A 21,396-nucleotide genomic window follows, 5' to 3' on the forward strand; every position below is an offset into this window, starting at 1 on the left:
AGACACACTAGTAACTAGTGCTGTGTCAGATGGCATATGAGGTGCTGTGGAAGCCCAGAGGAAGGGGCCTTTGAAGAACCAGTGAGACTTGGCCGAATGGATCATACAGAGTATGTGGCTGTGGATTCCAGGCCTACAGAGAGAGCTGCAGAACACCGTATCCCTAACCTTCACCTCAAGCTGATTTTCTTCCTTCACTCTCCTTCCTGTGAACAGTACAACCACTCAGCAGCTCTTCTTGCTTCTTTGCTTTTTTTCAGTCTGATTTCTAGTTAGTCATCAACACCTGACCATCTCAATAAGACATGTCTCAAGTCTGCTCTTTCCTCTTGCTTTGCAGCTGCTGACCTAGTCTGAACACAGTCATCTGTCCTTTTGATTCCTACAGCAGCCCCTTACTTACTGCTCCCCCTGCCTCCTGGCTTGGACCTTTTGACCCATCTCCACCCGACCAGAGCTATCCATGCAGCTTTAATCAAATCACTCCTGAAGAGAGGCTTCCATGGGTTCCCCATTACTGACGGCAAAAAACTGCTGCTCCTCTCCAGAAAAAAAAAAATGCACAGACACATACACGCAGACTGTGTCTGCAGTTTCAGGCAGTTCATAGGCAACCTCTAGCCCAAAAGATAAAGTACAGTGTCCTTAATATATAGCTTCCTGATCTGAGCCTGCCACCTCTCCAGTGCACCCTACCTTTACTTTCTTCCACCACACCCTGCATCCCAACACTAAAGCCATCCCCACTCTTCGCCCTGTATGCACAGCTCTCTCGTCTTGTGATATCCTTTAAAAGTCCTCTCCAAGTGGCCATCTCCTATTCAGTCTTCAAGATCCAATTCCAATGTCCTGTCTTCTGTGGAATCTTCTATGACGTCTCTCTCCCCCTACCTGCAGAGCCCATCGTACCATCAGAGCCTCTGGGCTCTCACTGCTCTAGGTGCACACTGGCAATAAACTGCATAGCAGCCCTGAATTACAGGCTCCTTGAGGGCAGCAACTTCAGGGTGTTAGTTGGACTCTGTCCAGTATAGTTGAGCAGGAAATCAATGCTGAGTGCAAGGTCAGAGCCTTATAATTCTACACCACCACACTCAGGTGCTGACACAGACAGCATGTCCATAGACATGCCAACTCAGATGACATACACAAACACATGTGAGCCTGTGCCCCTGAGGCACCAAGGTCAGTCCTGTGGCTACAGAAGTGTGTCCTCAGGTTTTTATGTATTAGCTCTGCTTTAGGACTTCCTGTCCTCCCAAGGGAGTTTCTGACCTCTCACTTACACTTCCATTCCCCATCCCTCCCACCTGTGTGAGGCAATAAAAACAGTAGGGATTCTGAAGTTTGAGTTATTTTCCTAATCCGGATGATTCTGTGAGAATTAGAGGCAATGGAAGCAAGGAGCTCAGAGCCGGGCATCTGGAAGCTGCTTTCTCAGCACCTCTCAACACCATCTCTGATGGATCCCTTAATCCTGGCTTCAGAGTTCTGGGCTGCTCTGTGTGCACTCTCCTTGGGGACTCAAGTCTGAGGAGCTCATGGAACTGCCACATTGGATAATAGGTCGGAGGAATTCAGAACAAGGAAGTGAGTGAACATAGGTCTGACTCAGAGAGTGGAGAGGGTGAGTGCACAGGGTTGGCCCAGGGGCCCAGGTCAGGGATCTGGGCCTAGAGACTGGGTTAAGGATCAAGGGTTAAGAGTTGGTTGTATTTATTTAATCAATCAGTGGAGAAAAAGCAGTTATGGTGGATGGGAAGAGAAGATAATGGACAGTGAGGCCGATGTATTTATTACTGTATTATAATTCTCTGTCTCCCCACCCAGAGACAGGATGTCAACTATGTGAGAGGCTAGGATTGTATCTTATTCACCGTTGTGTGTAGCACGGAGCATGGTACATAGTTTGTGATCAATATGTTTTCTGAATGAAAGGATATATGAATGGTATGAGATAAAAGCTCAGGTGAATCATCAGCCTTGAAAGAAGAGGCATTCAGGCCCAGGCAGTTGCCCCTTATCCTAACCTGTATAACCTGGGTTCCTGTCCATTGCAAACACCCCCAGTATAATCTCACAATGAGCACAGAAAGGTGCATACTCACAGTCACAGACCCATGTACAGCCAGCTACACAGACTCACATACAGATAGGCACGTTCAACACACACTCATACATATTTGGACAGGGGCTACGTTGACATATACACAGCCAGTGCACATATGCAGATACACCCCCCCTCACAGAGAAGCATGTTTTCACACACACAGATGCGCATATTCATTCCCATGGAACCTACCCCCGCCCACATACACATGCAGGCATACAAAGACACATACAGGCCTGCTTTTGTACACACAGAAAGACACTTTCTTACCAGCCTCACATGGGCAGGCATGTTTGCATGATATCCCCCCACAGTATACACACGGGCACATTCACATACACATCCCAACCAGGTACACAGACAGACACACTTTCACGTGTGCAGACACACCGGCAGGCACGTGCCATACACTCGCAGACCCACCCACACACAGGCATGCTCTCGCACATGCTGCCGGGGCACTCGTGGTCAGCTCTGTGGCTGCAGCTGTGACCTTTAGGTCCCTGGGGCCTCTGTCTGGACTGTGCCTCATCACTTCCTGCTCCAGGACTTCCAGTTCCAAACTCGCACTCCAGACTCTCTCCAGAGACTGTCTCATCCTGTCTCCAACTCTCCTCTCAGCACCATCTCCCCATCTGTCCAGTGCTTTTCAGTGCCTCTTCCCCAGGACTGGCTCCTCCTCCCTGTTCCTGTCTCTTTCCTTCTCCAGGTCTGTCCTGTCCCTTCCCCCAGATCTGGCCTCAGTAGTCCACCTGTCTCCTGCCCAGACCTGTCTTCTTTCTTCCCCCAGATCGGTCCACTTGTCCTCTCCCACCAAGTTCTGCCTTGCTGCATGCCCTCAGTGTCTTGGTCCTGTTGCTCTGTCCTCTGGCTCCATCCCGCTCTCCCTCTCTAGCCCCACATCTGGGCCTCTGGAACCACAGCTGGTTCTCATTAGGAGGGGGAGGGGCGAGGCTGTTCATTGGGGCCTGCGATGTGATGTCAATCCTCCCCCCACCGCAGCCTGTGTGTCTACAGGACCTGGGAGCAGGGGGAACATGGGAGAGGAAAGAGAGGTGGGTTGGGGGAGGAGTAGGGGGACCATAAAGGAAGGGGGTGCTCCAGAAGGAAGTAGAGGAGTGGCCGAGGTACTGAAGGGAAGCAGGCTGGGGGAGCTGGCACCGCCCAGGCCTCCTCCCTCAACTTCCTGTCCTAGGGCCAGGGAGGGGCAGGGACCAGAAAGACAACAGAGTGAGGGGGGGACTAGAAAGGCAGATTGGCGTAGAAATCATGGAGGAAGAGAGTAACCTTGGTGAGCAAAGGGAGGGCTAGGCATAACGGGGAGAGGAAGGGACGTGAGAATGCTGGTGGGGATGACTGGGGCAAGACTGAGAGAAAGTAAGCCAGTGTGACAAAGGAGAGAGCACATGTGGCAAAGGGCAAAGGAGAGGGCGAGTGCAGTTACTACAGAGGGGGGAGCTAAGTCAGAGTGGACACAGCTAGCCTGGAGAGGTGGGGGAGGTAAATAGAGGTGGGAGACAGAGCTGTGTTGGAGGGCAGAGAGGAGAGGAGGGTGAGGAAGGGAGGAAGGAGAAGGCTGACAAACTGGCTTTCCAGGATATCCCTGAGAAAACTCATGGGAGGGTTGTGTTCCTCCTGAGGACTGGTTCCTGGGAGCCACTTCAGAGAGGCTGGGGACAGATACAAGCAGAGGAAAAGTCCCTTTTCTGAACTTTAATGGTGTGCTGGGCTCTATGCCAGGTAGTTCACAGACATACCCCCATTTAATCATAACAACCCTGTGAGGAAGGTGTCCTGCCTTCCTCAGTGTGAAACAACTTTTCTGAGTTAACACAGCCCCAATTTGATCCCAAGACTATGCACTCTATGCTGCCTAGGATGCAGAGAGAAGGGAAGGATGAAGAAAGGAAGAAATGGCAGGGGAGCTGAAGGGAGGGAGTGCTAGCAAGACAATGGAGGCCTGAAGAAGAGAACATATGGGAGGAGAGAGACCAGGTATGAGGTGTCTGTGACAGCCCAGGTCAGTAGCAGAAGACACAGATAATGGAGGTGAAGTTGGTTAAAACTTGGCCACTGATGCGTCAGGAAGGGTGAGGGAATGGAAGGGTCTAGACTGATCCCAGGGTTCTGGCTTGGTTACTAAAGTGGTGCCATTAGGATACCACCGAGGAGAAGCCATTTTTCAGGTGCCCATTGGGATCCCCACATGGTGATGTCCCAGACACAATTGGATTTGCAGGTCTGGAGGAGAGAGGTCTGGGTTGGAGACAGGGATTTGGACAAATCAGGGGTAGGTGACAACCATGGGCTTGGAGACCCATCAGCTAGGATGTGCAGAGGAAGAAGAGGGTCTAGCATAGAACCCTGAGGAGTAGTCATATTTAAGGGGCAGACTGAGGAGACCTTTATTCTTCTCAGAGAAGAAGAAGAGGAGGCAGTATCACAGAAGTTAAGGGAGGAAATATTTCAACAAGAAGGGAGGGATCAATAGTGTCCAGGGCTGCTGAGACTTCATGCAAGACGAGGGCTGAGAAGTGGCCATTGATTTTATCAGTAAGGAATTCACTAGAGATCTGGAGAGAATAGTTTCAGGAGAGTCTGAAGGGTGCAAGCCTCCTGCAGTGGGAAATGATAAAGAATAAATCAACTAAACAACTCAACAACACAGCATAGATTGATTCATCAATACACACTGCACTTCTATGATAGGGAGGCAATATATCACAGTAGGGCAGGACAGGATAGTGGTGAAAACGTGGACTCCGGGGCCAAACCAAATGTTTTTTGCCCAGCTTCACACTTACTAGCTTTGTGACCCTGGGAAAGCCACTCAACTTCTCTGAGCTTCCAGTTCTTCATTTATAAAGTAGAGACAATAATAGCACTTCCTACACTGTGTTTGCTGTTAGAACAGTGTCTGGCACACAGTATGTGTTTTGTAAGTGCCCAAGCATAATTAAGAAGATAGGCTGTGCTGTGAGACAGGCTTCAGTGCAAATTCTGACTCTGCCACTTACAGTGTAGTCCTGGGTGAATTGTTCAACCTTTCTTAGTTTCCTCCTTGGTAATGAGGGGATTAAAGTGTCCATTTTATATGGTTGACACAAGAGTTAAATGAAAGAATGTTACCAAAAACTTAGCACATCGTCTGGCATACAGTGAAGGCTGAATAAATATCAGCTGCTCTTGTGTGCCAGACACACACAACAACTCTGGGATAAGTGTTATTTCACAGATGAGGAAACTGAGGGTCAGAGTGGGTGGCAGAGAGATGTGGAACACAGCTCTGATGGACTCCAAAGTTAGTGCTTCGTTACCTTATATTGCTTCTCTACTGGAAGGCTTGGAATGCTCTGATGAAGGGCGAGGCAACACAACAGGGAAGGAGAACAAGCAGAATTCTGCTATAAGAGAATAATTCTGACAGTGTGCACAAGGTGGGTTAGAGGGGGAGATCTGTGATGAGGAAATGCCAGTTCAAGTAGAGGGTCAGGTGGGCATGGAGTCAGGTGGTGAGACAGGAGAAGGGGCCAGAGGATGCTTGGAGGTCTCTAGGAGACAAAAAATGGGGAGAAGCTGGCCCAGGGCATGCATGTGAAATGATTCATTAATAGATTTATTCAACAAATATCTATTGAAGACCTACAACGGGCCAACCATCATCCTAAGCAGTAGAGATACAGCAGTGACTTGGACAGACAGAGTCCCTGCCTTCATGGTGTCCACGGGTAGGGAGACATGATCTGGGACAGGCATGGCAGGGTGAGAGGGCAAGGGCTGGTGGTGATGGGCAGCAAGGGATGACCCTGATAGTCTGGGTTGCAGAGGAGGCCAGTGAGGCTGGAGCAAGAAAAGAAGGTGAAAACGTAGCAGCAACCCAGAGATGTCAAGAGGAAAGAACAAGTTTAGGGAAGTGAGAGGTTGAGGGTCAGGGGAACACAGTAGAAGAACTGAGATGTTGGAAGTAAACTAAGTTAACTGTTCAACACTTACCAGTTGTTTTCTTTCTGAATTCTCAAGCAACTCTCTGAATGTTGCCTCCATTTTCACCTGAGGAAAGGGGAGCTCAGAGAAGCTAAGGTGGTAAATGGTGGGGCTGGAAGGTCAGCTCTACTCAGCCCACAAAGGACACAGTCCTCAGCAACACACATCCACAAGGAATAACTTCACAGCCGTCACATCCCCCCCGGAAGCACTGTCAGAACCAACACACACGTACACCCTCTCCTTTCCTCCCTTTCCTTCTTCCCCTCCTCCTTCCTCACCAACCAAATGGGAGATGCAGTCTAGCTCCTTCCATGAGCAGCCTAGAGAGACAAACATAAACAAGGACATTCTAGTGTGCCAAGTGAACACAGAGGGGCATCCTGACCCAGGCTTGGGCGTTCCAAGCAGACCAGTGGGAGGAGGTACCCTCTCACCAGTGGACATAGGAACTAAGTAGTAGTCCCTCCCAAGTGTCACTAGTTGAAAATGCCTGGGAGTCAGAGGGTTACCGAGGAAACATGGACCGTAGAGCTGAAGTAAGGGGCAGGCAGAGGGAAGCCAGGAAGAAGATAGGATCCAGCAGCATGAACTCCTGGGAGGGGCTTTTGCTTGCAGGTCTCAGGGCATCAGACAGTCCAGTTGCTTCTGTTACCACAGGAAGGATAGGGAAGAGGAAGAGGGCACACACAGGTGTCTGGGCACCTGATATGGGGAGGGGCAGGGCCAAGGGTGCCAGGATTTGGGAGGACCCACAGTGGGTGTGTGTGAGGGGTGGTGGAGGGAGGAGCAGCCTATGGCACCTCCCAGGAAGGGGGCTTGCTGGCGTGGAGCAGATGGTGGGCACTATCGTGCCTTGTGGCCTGATGGCAGGTCACAGCTTTCTCATCTTCCTCTCCTTCCAGGAACCCCAATAGGCACCTGGAGCAATATATTTGTATCTGCAAATTTCTGGTGCTTCTTAAATATTTGCCAACTGAATGAAAGAGAAATCAAGTACAGAGAGGGAGAGGAAGAAGATCCAGGAAAAGAGAAGCCCATGTGAAGGGCAGAGAGGAGGAGAACATAGGGTGAGGAAGGACAGTTTGTGGGGGAGAGGAGTGGCAATGTCTCCAGTGGGACAAGTGGGTACGTGTGGAAATGTCTTGATTGTGTGGGCAGCTGAGACCAGATGTCAATCTTCTAAAGAGTGAATGAGGGTGAGGTATATGCAGTAAGCGGCTTCATTTATTCATGCATTTGTTCATTGCCATGAATGTGAATGTGAAGGGTCCCAGGGAGATGAAGATACATAATATGCAACCCTGCCATCAAGAGGCCCCAGCCCAGTCAGAGAGACAGAACGGGGAAGAGGCAATGACAACAGTCAGACAAGAGGATCCCAAGCCTGCACGGTAAAGTCAGGAAAGGTGGGGTTTGAGACTAGGTCTGAGGATGGGAAGGGGCTAGCCATAAGAAGAGGGGAGTAAAGGGCTTTTAGGGCAGAGAACAGTATGTGCAAAGGGCCAGAGGCTTGGCAGAATGCCATGTCTTTGAGGAACTACAAGGAATTCAATATGGCTAGAACCTGGAATGTGAGGAAGGTAGGGAAATGACACAGATGATGAGACTGGGAAGGCCGAGGGGAGTCAGATCGTGAGGGATCTCCTGAGCCTCATTAAAGTGGAGAATTCACCCAAGGTAATGGAAAAACATTGCAGAATACTGAGCAGGGAATGCACGTCAGGATTTGCACTTTAGAGAGATCCCTCCTGCTGCATTGAAAAGAATGGCCTGGAAGAGGAAGAGTAGAAGTCTAGGGAGACAAGTTAGGAGGCTCTTGTAGTAATTTTTGTGAACAGACAATGAGGTGAGGGCAGTAGCTGAAGCCATGGAGCAAAGGGGATGGGATGCCAGAGAGCGCTGGAAAGGAGGTAGGACCAGCAGGTTCCAGTGACTTTCTGGGTTGAAGAAAGACAGATGGCAAAGGCAAGGCATTGGCTGAAGTTGACTTCTGGATGCGTAGCTTGATAACTCAATGCAGACAGTGGTGGTGGGGGGAAGGAATGATGAGTTCAGGTTTGGACATTTAGGTGCTTCTGAGCTGTATAGCAAAGACCAGGTAGGAAGCAGATATGGAGGTCTGGAGGTCAGAAGAGAGATCCGGAAAAAGTAGACATTTGGGAGTCATCAGCCTATAGAGATGATAATTAAAGCCCTGGAAATGAATGAGATGGATCACCTAGAGGAGTGTATACAGTGAGACAATAAGAAGGTCCAAACCAGAACCCTAAGGAACAGTAACATTTAGGGGCTCTCCAAAGCAGACTGAGAAGGAACAGCAAGGAGGAGCTCTGGGAGAGACATGCACGGACTCCATCATATTGTAATCATCTGTTTATCTGCCTGGCTCTTCCACTGAGGTTTAAACTTCCTGAGTGTATGAATAGTGTCTTCTCTCATAATATTCCCATCACCTGGCATTGTGGTTGGCACTTGAGACCTCACTAAATGTGGACAGAATAAAATGGTGGCTCAGAAGCCATAAGACAAGAATGACTCAAAGAAAAAAGAATGGTCAACAATGTCAGACCATGCCAAGGGGTCAGGCAGTTGAGGACTTTTGAAAAGAACCTCTAGATTTGGCAGGTGAGAGGTCACTTTCTCTTAGGGAGAGCCATGACCCTGGAGGGGCAAGAGTAAAGGGGAAGTGAGGAAGTGGGAACAGCTCCATGCAGAAGACCCTTTCACAGTGAAGCAACATGAGAGGGTCTCTTAGCTCATTGGGGACTACAGGCTTAAGGGAGGCAGGGGAGACTGGAGGCTCTGTGTATGCTCGCAGGAGGAATGGGTACAAAGGGAGAAACTGGAGAATGAATAAGACACAGAATAATTAGGGGAGTGATGTCCCCATGGAGGCAGGAGGGGATGGGTGAAGTAGTCTTAAACAGAAGAGACACCTCTTCATAGGAAAAAAAAGAAAAGATTGAGGGGAATGCAGATAAAATTTGAGGGTGGAGGCAGAAAGCTGAGGAAATTCAAATTGGATGGCCACACTTTTCTCAGTGAGTGAACAGACCAGATTGTCTACTCTTACTGCCTCCCTCCCCTTCACCTCTACATCCATCCCACTGCTGACCCCTGCTGACCCTGCTGCCTACACAACTCTTGAAACCATCTACTTTCTCCCTCTCTGCTGCTACCATTCCAGTTCAGGCCAGTGTCCTCCTCTCCTGCTTCCTGCAACAGCCAACGATCCTCCTTTACAGATCCCTCCCTTCAGTCTCCACGCTGTCAGACTTGGTAGTTCTAAACCAGATCTGATCATATCACACTGTAGCTTCAAAACATTAGGAGACTTTCCATTATTTTGGGGTTAGATAATCTTTTTCCTGTGACCTACAAGAACCACATGATCTGACTAGCTGTCTCTCCACCTCTCCCAGACTTTCTCACCTCTCCTCACAACATACTATTAGTGCCAGGCTCACTGGATTGCTTTACCTCTTGGACATAAAATACTTCTTGCAAGTGGGCTTTTCCATGTTTGCTCCCATGGTTTTGAATATTTTCCACCCAGTCTATCTCATCTCCACCTCTCCTTTGCTTGGCTGACTCCCTATTTATCCATTGAGCTTAAGCTTAAACGTCATTTCCTCCAGAAAGCCTCTTCTGACATCCCTATATTCTCTTAGCTTTCCTTGCTGTGTGCTACCGTGGCACAGCACTCACCAGATAGCCTGTAAGCTCCGTGAGGGCAACTACCATGTCCATTTCATTCACCCTTGTAATGCCACACCTACCACACTGCCTGGCACAGGGCAGGTACTTAATATGGGTTTGCTGAATGAATAAACCAGTGGATTGACTAATCTGCTGAAAACAATGGGCTGAGGGATGTGAGGTTAAGGGGTATGAAGAAAACAGAAAAAATTTCCTCTACTTATTTATGGAGGGCCAGTTGAGGGTGGAATTTATAGAAGCATGAATTTATAGAAGCATTACTTGGTGTGGTTGAGAATTTGGGTTGAGACTTTGTGGGGTGGGTGGGCTCAAGGACAATGAGACAAAGAGTGGCCAAGGAGTGTCTGAAGGGATAGTCCCGGGTGTGTATACTGGGAGGAAAGCACAAAGCCAGAAAGGGGCAGATGAGGAAAAAGCAAAGAGGTCAAGGGCAAGAGGCCATTATGAGGTTGAAGAGTAAGTATAATGGGAGCGAGGGCATCTGAGAGCTGGAAGGACACAGGAGGCTGTGGGCAGGGAGTGGAAAGGAGGGGTTTACAATTTTAGAGATGGACCAGTTCTACAAAATGGTCTTGGGAGGGAAGAAGGAGATAACAGGAGCTAAGGAGCTCAAGAAGCTGTGAGGCTGGGGTATTAGAAGGACACTTCAAATCAAGGCAGGCTATAGGATGAAGGGAAGACTGATTCAGGTCCCCAGTTTTCAGGGAACAAGACGTTGAGCCTAGGGGTCTATGGAGGAGGAGTGAGAGCATCGTAAGTTAATGGGAGCTTGTTTAGCAATTAGGACAGCTCACTCCTGGTATATTCATGTCACCAAAAAAGCAGGGGTTCCAGTGGGTGTGTGGTAAGAGCCATTGCAACACAGCGTCCTGTCAGTGTCAGGACTCTGGAACACCTGCTATGTACAGGCAGCTCTGATGAAGTATAACCTAGATGATGGGTTGGCTGTGACTGTTTCCAGTGGATGTGCACGGCTGTGACAGTGTCTACAAGGAGATGTTGGCAGTAATAGTGTGTCTCCCATGGTACGTGTTGGCCTTGACAATGATCTTGTGGGGGGGGATTGTGTTGGCTGCACCAATTCTCTTGTGGGTGTGTGTTGTCCTGAGAGCATCATCTGCGTGTGTGTTGGCTCTGACAGTACTTCCTGGGGGTATGTGATGGCTGTGAAGGTATCTCTGGTGGGTGTGTGTTGCCTACGATTGTGTCCCTTGTGGGTTGAGTAGGGCTATGAACGTGTCCCCTGTGGGTATTTGGGGAGTTGACATAAGTAACAATATTTTTCTGGCCTATGACCCCATGGCTGCAGGCCCAACCCACACCACACTGACTTCATTGTGCTTCTAGACCTCCCTCTCCCCACCCCCTCCACGTGGGACCAGGCCTGTGGTGACCTCCCTCTGTCTCCTGAACAAGATTCTCATCTAAGCATCCTGGACACAAACTCAGAGCACCAGCCTGGATGCCCCACTTCCACTCCAGGCTTTGCCTGTTTCTCCTCTGTTTCTCTTTACTTCTCCTCCTTAGTTTCTTTGTCTCTGTCTCAGTTTGTCTCTGTCACACACCCATCCTCCACATTCTGACACATGGCTTCCAAAGAGGCAGGCAACACACACACACACACACACACACACACACACACACCCTGACTGGGACTTGCTCACCATGACACACACTCATTCTGACCCACACACCCTCGGAGTGACACGCACATACACACACAACCAGACAGACACACACGGACACACAACCTCCCAGTGACACGCACTGACTCACACTCCGCTGATGCACTCACACTCGGAGTAGCACACACACACCCTGCTCGCACCCCGCACCCACACCCCCTTCACACTCTCACGCCGCACACCCGACTCGATGTCACACACACAAAGACCCCAGGCCCTGCCCCCACGCTCACGTTCACGCTCGTCCTCGTCCCGCAGGCCCAGGCCCCCCCTCCCCCATTGTCTCCGGCTCAGAACAAAGCCCCCGGCTGCACCACCGCCGCCGCCGCCCGGGAGAGGCCAGAGGGCCGGGCGGGCGCGGCCGGACGGGCCGGGCGGGCGCGGGCACTGACCTCCGCGCGGCGCGGGCTCCCTCGCCCGGTCCTGGGGCGCCGTCCGGCCGCGGTCAGCCCCCCGGGCAGCGCCCGACCGCGCGGGGCCTGGGGCCGCGCATCGTCCCCCGCCGCTGTCTCCGGGCCCGTGATCAGCTCCGGGCAGCCAGCCGTCGGTCCGTGCGCCCCTGGCCGTCGGTCCGTCCTTCCCTTCGCCGCCGCCGCCGCCGGGGCGCCGCCTCCTGCACAGCCGCCCCGCGGAGGATGCGAGATTCGCCGCCGCGGCCCCGCGCCCCCTCCCCTCCCCTCCCCTCCCCCGCCCTCCGCGCGGTAACCCGAGCCCCCGCCCCTCCGCCCGCGGAGCCCCCGCCCCCGCCCCCACCCGCGCTCCGCGCCGCGGCTCCCCCAGCGCCAGCCCGTCCTCCCTCCGCCCCTCGACTTCCCGGCCCCAGTCCCCGGCGCCGGATCCAGCCCCAGCGCCGCGCGGTCCTCACGTCCCCGTTCTCGTCCCTGCTCCCGGTCACTGCGCCCGACCCCCTCCTCCCATCCCGATCTCGACATCCTCTGCCTCGTCCTCTTCTTCCATCTTCTTTCCCAGCCCCTATTGCCCGGACGTCCCTCTTCCCCCTCGCTGTCCCGTTCTCCCGCTCTCTCTCGCCCAGCCCTTCTCCCTCCCACCCTTTTTTCTCCATCTCCTCTCCCTTTCTCCCCGTCCCCTGCTTCTCACCCCTTCCCTCGGCCTTTTCTCTCCTCCCGTTTCTTCCCTTCCCATCCCCTCCGCTCAGTCCTCTCTCTCCCTAGCCTCTTGTCTATCAAATTCTCCCCATCTCCTTTCTCAACCCGCCTCTTGTACCCGGCTTCCTTCCCCGTCTCCCCATCCCCTTCAGTCCTTCTCTTCTCTTCCCCTTTATCAACGACCCATTCTGCCTTCCCATTCTCCCTGTCTCCTCTTGCCCCCTTCCACTCACCTTCTCCCCATTCCCTTCTGCCATCCCTTTCTCGATCCTCCTCTTTCCCCATCCTCTTCTTGCATCTTCGTCTTTCCATTCCCTCCTAGTCACTTCTGTTAATCCCACGCACTATCCCTTTTCCCTTCTTCATGGCTTCGCTCTCTTTCACTCCCCTCTTCTTTCATCCCCAATTTGAGGCTACAGATTGGAAGGTTTGGAAAGAAGAGATTTGTGGCTGATGGTTTAACTCGGGAGATAGTCCCCAGAAAAGGAAAATGAGATAGGAACTGGGCAGGGAGTTGGGAAGGGGCTCGAGGGACAACTTGGAAGAGAAAATGGGAAGGAGTGAAATCAGAGGTGGAGAGTATCAAAGAACTGGAAGAGTTTTGACCCTTCCCCTTCTGTCTTTCCTGATGACTGTGAGTAGGCTGAGTCCAAAAGTATTCTGTGCTCCAGAGGTGTAAAAATGGTACAGAGAGACTGGGAACTTCTGAGAAAAGAAAACAAAGTTTCAGTTAAAGCAGAAGGGGGTGCGATTTGGAAAGAGAGGAGTGAAGGAGAGGCTGGAGTCCTTGGTAACATCCAGATTTCTGGTTTGGGCAGCTGAGTGGATGGCAATGACATTCACTGTGCGAGACAAAAGGAGCAGCAGTAGCTTGCAGGTTGACATAGAAAGATGATGACTTTACATTTGGACTGCTGACTTTGAAGTGCCTGCTGGGTAGGTAGGTTTTGTAGCTTAGAACAATGGCCTGGATGGGCATAAATATTTGGGAGTCATCTGCAAATACCGTATAAGCTTGAATACAGGGTGAGGTTTTGCCTTTTTTGTTTTTCCAAAATCTTCCCTCAGGAAAGAGGGAGTAACCTTATATTTGAGTCCTTACAAAGTCTCTCATATTACAGGGTTTGCTCTCATTTATTTTGAACAACAAACCACTGGATAGGGCAGTATGGTATGGTGACTAAGCTTGTGGACTCTGGAGCCAGACTGCCTGGTTTGGGGTCCAGACTCTGCCATTTACAAGCTTTGTGGCTTTTGAAAAGTTACTTAACTTGCCTTTGCCTCAGTTTTCTCATCTATACAGTGGGTCTAAGGATTAAATTATTTTTTTAAGTTTATTTATTTATTTATTTGTTTGTTTTGAGAGAGACAGAGAGAGAGAGAGCATGAATATGAAAGGGAGAGTGAGAGCAGGGAACAGCAGAGAGAGAAGGAGAGAGGAAATCCTGAGTGGGCTCCATGCTCAGCGAGGAGCCCCATCTCATGACCCTCAGATCATGACCTGAGCTGAAATCAAGAGTTGATCGCTTAATCCACTGAGCCACCCAGGCGCCCCTGGATTAAATGATTTAATATACAGAGAGGACTATGCACCTGGCACATAGTAAGTGCTCAATAAGTGCTATTTTTTACTCTTGTGGCAAGACTCATTAACCTGAAATGTCCTCAACAATGCTATTTTGGATGCTTGTATAGATCACTTGTCACAGAGTCCATTGTCAAAGAAGTTTAACACAGCTTTGGTAACTATTCCTGGTGGTGTGACCTCACAACTGCATGTGTTGGATGTCTCTAAATATGCTTTCAAAAGATTGCTTTAAAAAATAATACAGTAGTACTTGGGAGGGGCTTCTGGGGTGCTGGAAGTGTTCTATTTCTTGACTTCAGTGATGTTGTGTTTCGCCTTGTGACAATTTATTGAGTGGAACACTTATGATTTATGCTTTTGCTGTATGAATGTTACTTCAGTAAGAGAAATTAACAACTGAAATTATTTTTAAAAGGCAATAATACACTAAGTGGTTTTTAGAGGTCAAGAACATACTGTTGCAGGATACAGGCCAAAAACCAACTGCCCTAGTGTGATGTAAATGGCCCTTGTGACTTGGGATAAAGTTTCCAGTGACTGAATCATATGTGGATTCAAATTGTGCTGTGTCCTGTCCCAAACTCTTCACTTAGAGTGGAGAGAAGATCATCCGTTCTGGGAAAATGGGTAAGATGACTAAAAGTGACCCTAATAGTAAGAAAGACACTGCTTTGGAGATGCATGCCAAGAGTATGAATAAAATTGTTTACTGAATTATGAGAATGGAAAAAAAGCAAATCTATAAGCCAATATATTATTATATTATATATAAGCCAATATATTAATATATATAGTTTATTATTTTATAAATCAATATCTGAATTTAAATATGTGTATAGTAAATTAACTATTGTAGTATGTATAGTATATGTGTAGTAAATTAATAGAAGTAGACTTTTGATTATATCATACTCATCCCTAAAGGTATAAGTTTTTGGGTTGGTCAAAAGCTTTTTGGATTTTCTCACTGGGAAAATGAGGTATCACCTTAGCTTTGGGTTGCTTGTGTTGTAAATGTGACAAATGGCAAGAGAAGTTAAGGGAGTGACTAAGATTGCTCAGGGGCAGCATGTACATTGGGAAGAGAAGGGTGTTTAGGACAGATCCTGAGAAGCTCCAATATTTAAAGGTTGAAGAGAGGAGGAGCAGCCCTCAAAGAAAAGTGAGGAGTGGCCAGAGAGGGAGAGAAAAGAAAGGGAAGCGAGTGGTACCACTAAAGCCAAGGGAAAGGCCAAGAAAGAAGTCACAAAAGCAGGGAGTGGTCATCAAGGTTGAATGGCACAGAAGAGGCCAGAGGTAAGGACTGAAGAGTATCCACTGGATTTAGCCAGAGGTAGGCTGCTGGTGACCTTGGGGACGATGGGGTTGGTGGAGTTGTAGCAGTGGAAACTAGTCAGCACTCAGTAAATGAATGAGCGAAAGGTGAGGGCCTGAAGACTTTGAGTACAGCCTGCTTGCTCCTTAAAGAGGCTTGACTGCAGGCAAGAAGAGAGATCAATAGCAAGGGGAGGGTAGATAGGTATTTTAGGAGGCCAGAGTTTTTCAAATGGGAGGACCTAAATGTATTTTCTTGCTTCCTTCATTTACTGAAGACACATGTAAGTGCCCACTATGTGCCAGCTCTATACTTAAGATACATATTTAAGATATGACTAAAGAGTAAACTGTGAAGACATATCTGCAAATTGGTACTGGGGAGTATAATGATAGAGGAAAATATGGGATTGTGCACATAGAGGGGATTCCTCATCCAGCTCAGGGTTGGGATGTCAGCCAATGGTGTCACAAAGAGGATATTGGAACTGGATCTTGTAGGATGAGTAGAAGCATAGCAAATGAAGAAGTTGGAGAAACAACTTTCAGGCAGAATAAACAGCAGCACCATGTTCCAAACACAACAGCATTAAAGAAAATAGTTTCTGGCCATGGAGATTGGTGTATAAGTGGTAGTGGTGGTGGTTCTGAGTAGATTGAGTTAGCTGGAGTGTAGGGAATATTGGCTAGTATGAAAGGAGAAACCAGAAAAAGTAAATGGGACCAAATCATGGAGGATATTATACATCATACAAAGGGTTGAGGCTCTGAGCAGCCATTGAAAGTTTTATTTAATACAGGAAATAAAATGAGTAGGTTATGTGACATTAACATCATTATGGCTGCAATATTGAGGATCACAGGAGACGAGATAGGAGTTAGTTTCAGTTGCCCAGCTTATACTGTAGTGAGGGTCTAACCTAAGTTAGTGATAGTAAGATTAGAAAAGAGGAGTAGACTATGAGAGAAATTATAGACTGACTAGAAGAAGTAGTGACAGGAGGATTCTAAGATGCTTTCCATGTTCCTGGGTCATGTAGTAGTGATGTTGCTCGTAAATTTGGGGAAACAAAGGAAAAGCAGGTTTGTGAAGAGAGAGATAAGATAATGAATCTGGTTTTGGAAACGATGAGTTGAAGGCATATGTGAAATAGCCAAATGAAGATGTCTAGTAGGTGGTTAAATATAAAATTTGGAACTCAGAAGAGACAGTTGAGTATTTTCAAAGGATAAATATTTGAGAGCCACCAGACTAAAGGTGGTTATGTAGAACCATGAGAATGGATGTAGTCACTTATGGAGAATATGTAGTGAAAACAGGTTGTGGGCAGCTTTTAAGGGGTGGATAACAAAAGAAGATTCATGAATGAGATTGGGAAGAAGCAACTGACAAGGTAAGAATTGAACAAGAGAGCAGTGCCCAATGTGTTCTCACAGAAGACAAGGAAAGAAACCACTACAAAATGAGAATTGTCAACAGAGTAAAAATACCACAATAAGATGAGGTATGGCAGGTTTCCATTAGATTTTGGAATTAGGGTGGAGCTGATGATCTCAGTGATCAAAAGAGAGGAGGTGAAGAACAAATCTAGAGGCACCACACTTCCTGAATTCAAACTATACTACAAAGCTTAGTAATCAAAACAGTATGGTATTGACATAAAAACAGACACATAGATCAATGGAACAGAATAGGGAGCCCAGAAATAAACCTATGCATGTATTGTCAATTAATTTTTGACAAAGCTGCCAAGAATACACAAAGAGGAAAGGATACCATATTCAATAAAGGGTATTGGGGAAAGTGGCTATACACATACAAGAGAATGAAACTAGACCACTATTTTATACCATACATAAAAATCAACTCAAAATGGACTAAGGACTTGAATGTAAGAGCTGAAACTATAAACTCCTAGAAGCACTTCAACATAGAGGGTAAGCTCCTTAACATTGGTCTTGGCAATGATCTTCTGGATTTGACACCAAAAGCAAAGGCAACAAAAGTACAAACAAACAGCAAAGGAAATCATCAACAAAATGAAAAGGCAGCCTGTGGAATGGGAAAAAATATTTCCAAACCACATATCCTGTAAGGGGTTAATATCCAAAACATATAAGAAATTCATACAACTCGGTAGCAAAAAGCCCATAGCCTAATTTAAAAAAGGGCAAAGGGCCTTAATGGATATTTTCCCAAAGAAGACATCCAAATGATCACTAAGTACAGGAAAAGATGTTTAACGTCACTGGTCATCAGGGAAATGCAAATCAAAATCACAATGAAATATCACTTCATACCTGTTAGGATGTCTATTCCAAAAGCACAAAATAAACAACAAAATCAAGAGGTAACAAATGCCGGTGAGGATGTGAAGAAACAACCCCCTGTACGATGTTGGTGGGAATGTAAACTAGTATGACCACTATGAAAAATGTATGGAGGTTTCCCAAAAAATTAAAAATAGAACTGCCACATTATCCAGCAGTCTTACTTCTGAGTATATATCTGAAGGAAATGAAATCATTTCAAATAGATATCTGCACCGCATGTTCATTATAGCAATATTGACAGAAGCAAAGACATGGAAACAGCCTAAGTAAGTGTCTGTCAATGGATGAATGGATAAGTAAAATGTGGTATGGATAGATAGATAATAAAACAATATTATTTAGCTTTAAAAATGAAGGGAATCCTGCTATTCATGACCACATAGCTGAAACTGGAGGCCATAATTCTAAGTGAAATAGGCCAGAAAGAGAAAGACAAATACTGCACTGTATCACTTGTATGTAGAATCTTTAAAAAAAAAAAAAATTGAACTCACAGAAGCTTATAGGATGATGGTTACCAGGGGATAGGTGGGGGATGGGAAAAACGGGAAGAGATTGGTAAAAGGGTGCAAACTTTCAGTTAGAAGACAAATAAGGTCTGAGGATCTAATGTATGGCATGGTGACTATAGTTGATAATACTGTATTTTATAAATAAAATTTGCTAAGAGAAAGGAGAGAGAGAGAGAGAGAGAGAGAGAGAGAGAGAGAGAATGGGAAAGAAACCAGACCACAGAGGGAGAAGGAGGGAGTGGAGGTAAAACGGTAGTGACTGTTTAAGAGTGAAAACTTCATGGTATGTGAAAGAAACCCAATTGAATTCACTGAGGAAAGAAGGGTATATTTATTGGCCCAGGGTACCAAACCTGGGAGTTGACTGGCAAATGGAACAGAAACTCAAATACCACCAAAACTAGAAACTCTGTGTCTCTAGTTTCTGTTTTTCATTTTATTTTATTTTGCTTCATCTTCTCCTACTTATTTAAATTTTTTATTTTATTTTGGAGTGAATTTTAGTTTGCAAAGTTGCCAAGATAGTATTGAGGGTTCCCACGTACCCTTCACCCGGTTTCCTCTAATGATAACATCCTAAATAATTATGATACATTTGTCAAAAACAAGAGGTTAACGCTGGTACATCACTGTCCACTGAACTCCAGACTTTATTCTGATTTCACCAGTTTTTTTTTCCACTAATGTTCTTTTTCAATCCCAGGGTTCAATTCAGGATACCACATTACATTTAATCTTCACGATTAGTTAGTCTCCTCTGGTCTGTGACAGTTTTTCTGTCTTTGTTTTTTGTGTTTGTTTTTGTTTTTTTCATGACTTTGACAATTTTGAAGAGTACTGGCCAGTCATTTTGGGAAACATCCCTCAGTTCAGGTTTCTCGGATGCTTTTCTTATGATTAACCTGGAAAGAGGTGCCAGGGAGGTACAGTGCCCTTCTCATTCCATTATATTGGGTGTACATGATAGCAACATGAATTATCACTGGTGATGTTGACTTTGATCGCTTCATTAAGATTGTGTCTGCCAGATCTTTGTACTGTAAAGCTACTTTTTTTTTTCTCTTTCCATATTCTGTTCTTTGAAAGTGAGTTTCTAAGTCCCATAGTGAGGGAGGAGGAAATTAAGCTCCACCTCCTGGAGGGGGGGCACATATGATCTACATTATATTATGTAGTATATTATTTGGAATTACTCCGTTTGGAAGATTCATCTCTTATCCTTCCTGATGTTTTACACTAATTTTAAAATTAATATTACATATGTTATTAGTCTAAAAAATAGGTAAGTAGGTCTTATTAAACACCAAAAAAAAAAAAAAATCAGAAATCCTGGAGAAAGACTCCAGATGGTCTGGGCTGACTCACATGCCCATTTAGATCAATCTTGGGAGCAGAGTCAAGAACAATTAAGAGAATGGCAGCTCCTATTTAGAATGATTGTTAAAAATGCTTTGGCGTGAACTTGTCCTTTTGACCAGGGCATGCTTTGGTTCTTTCCTTGGTTAAGTGACCTCTCACTTAACGTTCAGACCTCAGCTGAAGCATCACTTAGTCACAGACCTCCTTCCTGACTTCTCCAACTAGATCAGTACATTTGATGGATTCTCATGGTACCTGGTACTCCTCCTTTGTGGTAGTTATCACAATTGCAAGTTTCTGGTGTGTGAATACTTGATTAAATACCTAAATACACCACTAAACAGCCTATCTGGTGTGTTCTCTTTTGTAGCACAGACTTGCTTGCGTGCACATAGGTGGTGTTCAGTCAATATTTGTTAAGGGTATGACTGACATGAAGCGGGCTGCTATTCCACAGTTGAAGAAAGGATATTACTGAGGTAGCAGAATCAAGGACCACTACTCAGTGAGTGCAGTGAGGAGAGAGAGGCAGGTAGCAGGAGGCTGGGAGGAAGAGTGGGGAAGGGAAGGACTAATGGACAGCTGCTTGGAAGAAAGCAGCAGGACCATGTTTGACACTGTAGGTCAGGAGCTCACAGAGAGGCAATGACTGGTGGAGCAGGTCCCAGAGGAGAGAAGAGGGACTGGAGAAGTCATCATGAGTACAAGAAACAATTGTGTTTTAGCAGAAGAGATAGGAAGGGAAGGTGGGGAGGATGCAGAAAGTTCATGTGTGAGGGTATGATGGCAGTGGGGGAGGAGGGTGGACAGGGCAGGGATTTGAGGCCATCAAATGATTGATCTCCTCTCTGGAGGGGAGTTGGGGAGAGAGGCAATATGTTAGGGAACTTCAGGTGAGTGTTAAAGGAGTGGAGACACTGGTAAGGAGACTGATGGCCAGTTGAGGATGCTGTGAGAGGACAGAGGACACAGCCATAGCCACACTAAAGTCCTTGATGATAAAGAAGGGAGGTCATTTCATGACAGCGCTGAGGAGGGTGGAGGCTTGTATGACAACATGGTGTGATTCTCAAAGGTTGGTGCATGTGTGAAGTGGTTGTCTGTATTTGGACCTTGGGGAGCCCTGAGACTGGAGACTCCATCCCTCTTCTCCCCTGCCATGTGGAAGGATGTGCAGAAGTGAAGACATGCTTAAGCAAAGTCAGTCTCTAGCAGAGGAAGTGGGGGCTCAGAGATGTGAAAAGGGAATGAGAATTTAGGGGGTTGTCACCATGAAATGGGGGTTTCAGAACAGAAAAACTTGGGAGGTATGTCCACCCTGGAAAGGATTAAACAGCAGGGAAGCAGCCGAAGGAAAACTTAACAATGGGCAAGATCAGTGTGGGGATGACCAAATGAGAAAGGAAAGATGACCCAGAAGGCCTGACTTGTGAACAATGATCCTGAATGACAGAATAAGGGCTGACAGTTCTCGCTGGCTCTGTTATTCATTTCATTCTTCTTAGTGCCAGAAGAGGCACTGGGTAGCATCAGAGCTCAGTTTCAGACTGCTCCACGCCTTAGCGCCCTGTTCAAATGCTCATGAGAAGCTGCAATCATCAGAAGTCTTTGGTCCAGCCCAGCCCTGGAGAAACTGAGCAGGAGTATTAAAAAATGGCCAGAGTCCAGCATGGTCTGAATT

The 21,396-nt window shown here is 47.2% G+C and overlaps 1 protein-coding gene across 1 annotated transcript in view; it reads right to left on the reverse strand.

Annotated features, from left to right (window-relative positions):
* The window catches only part of DCHS1 (dachsous cadherin-related 1), a 34,050-nt gene extending 21,888 nt beyond the window's left edge, over nt 1–12,162 (reverse strand). The window contains exon 1 of the mRNA XM_045484337.1: nt 11,895–12,162. The gene's annotated coding sequence lies outside the window, so the exon portion shown is untranslated. The remainder of the gene's footprint in view (nt 1–11,894) is intronic.
* Nucleotides 12,163–21,396: the final 9,234 nt, after the last annotated feature.

This window comes from Leopardus geoffroyi, chromosome D1 (genome assembly GCF_018350155.1).
Source record: "Leopardus geoffroyi isolate Oge1 chromosome D1, O.geoffroyi_Oge1_pat1.0, whole genome shotgun sequence".
Taxonomy (NCBI): domain Eukaryota; kingdom Metazoa; phylum Chordata; class Mammalia; order Carnivora; family Felidae; genus Leopardus; species Leopardus geoffroyi.